Below are 2106 nucleotides of genomic sequence, written 5' to 3'. Positions count from 1 at the left end.
CACTTGTTTAAATTATCAAAGTAGAAATTTTATAAAAATTCAAATATTTTATATTAGAGGATAAATTATATTTTAAAATTTTTAAAAATTACTCTTAACATTTAATTTGATTCACTTTTATTTTTAATGTTTAAAATAAGTTTTAATATCTCTTTTTTAGATAATTTTGTTGATAGTCAACAATTAATTATTTTTTCATTTCACCCTTTTAATTTTATCTTAATTCTCCTTCTTTCAATTATTATCTTTCTCCTCTATTCTTTTCTTTTCTCAGTCATCTTTTTCAAAAGACTCGAAATACATATATTTTGTATCTACTTATGGGTCACCATGTCTTTCAAAAATTTGTATCTTAGCCACGAGACATGTACCACTGTGTCTATAGATGAGAAGTGTTTACAAGCACATGACACTAAGGCTACGTTTGGTTTTGAAAATAAGATAAGACAAGACACTAAGAATAAGACACAAAAGACAAAGATACAAAAATTAATATTTTTTGTATTTTGTTTGGTGATAAACTAGAATAAATTATGAAAGTCCAATTAATTCTCATTTTTATCCATATAAAAAATTTAGAAAGAGTATAATGATAAAAAATATAATAATGAAGAATTAATAAGAATAATGAAAGAAAAATAAAAAATAAGTTGTGTCTCTTATTAGTATCTTTGTTTCCTTCCTGTTAGTATTTTTGGATAAAATATACTAATTCAGTGTCTCTAGACACAATATCTCTATTCATGTCTATTCAGGACTAATCTGGAATGATGGGATTTGTGACTTGACGGGGTTAATAAGCTACACGGCTTCCGAGTCTTTTGAGTGAATAGTCGGGGGTGGACCTGCAAAGACACTCCGACGCCCAAATCAGAATGGATCTTAGATGCTGAATTATTAGGGTTTGTATGTGTGTTACCTGGAGGGAGTTCGAGGCTCCCCTTATATGGATACTTTCCGATCTTAGAGATCTTCTAAATGGGAAAAGATACGATTCGCATCCGAATATGATCGACAGACTGAGTTGAGGCGATCGAAAGGTCCCAGATACTTGGGCCGAAAGGAGGTCGAATTGGGCTTAAGGGCTGGATCTTCGTTGGACCACTAAGGCTGGAACCCGAGTCTGCAACAGTGCCCCCAAACATGGCATGTCTGACTTGGGAAGGGATGTCACGTTTTCATGGACCCTGTGTTGGAACTGCTTCCTGGGAGGTCGGTTAGCATCGAACAGTTTCTGGAGGATTTCTGATCCTGGAGATCGTGCGCGCGGTTCTCGAGGCATTGCATCAGTTGATGTGAATGGGTTCATTAACTGCTACCGCATGTGATTTTACCTTATTATCTTTCTGGCCTTTTGTATTTAGGCTTTTTGAGGCATTTTCATTTAAAAACTGCTTCAGTTACATTTGCCGCTTCATTTCCCAACTTTTTCTCCACCATTTCTATGTGTTACCTCTAATTGCTTCTATTTTCTGTCGTGGGAATTTTCCCGATCATTTCTAGAACTACCTCTGCTTGGTGGTGCTTGTTTGAGCTTCGTCGTTATTCACTTGCTCATGATAGTCAACTACTATGATAGTCAACTACTGCAACTCAAGTAAGCTTTTCTCCTTTGTCGTTTTTTCTTGTTTCTTTTTCGTTTACTGTTTTGGGCAATGTGATTAGTGGTGTAGCTCCACCGTGAAGGTGGTTTTAGGGGTCTTTAGAGGGGGTGTCACAACCTCTTGCTTAGGGCTTAGGCTAGTTTGTTCCTTGAATTTTTCCTAGTTTCTGGACCTTTATCTATAGTTCATAGGCTTACCGTGGTGGTGGTGTCCCCAATTTGTAGGTATGGTGCGAAGGAGAGTCGAACCTTAACGGGGTTCATTTTTTCAGTGAGGGTTCTGTCGGTATTTTTGGTGCAATACCGATGTGGTGGAAACCCCTTCGCACCTTAGTGAGGAGGATTTACAAGAGCTTCACGATGCCGACTCGATCTGCGGTAGGGTAGGGGTGCTGTGGAGGAAAATTACGAGCTCTCTCTCCTCGACCCCCAAGAGTGGGTGTGTTATGTAAACATGGAGGCTCCCTGAGTTTCCGACTGGATGTGAGTCATGGTCTTGGTTG

The sequence above is a fragment of the Arachis ipaensis genome, chromosome B03 (assembly GCF_000816755.2).
Source record: "Arachis ipaensis cultivar K30076 chromosome B03, Araip1.1, whole genome shotgun sequence".
NCBI classification, from domain to species: Eukaryota; Viridiplantae; Streptophyta; class Magnoliopsida; order Fabales; family Fabaceae; genus Arachis; species Arachis ipaensis.
This window is presented reverse-complemented; position numbering follows the sequence as displayed.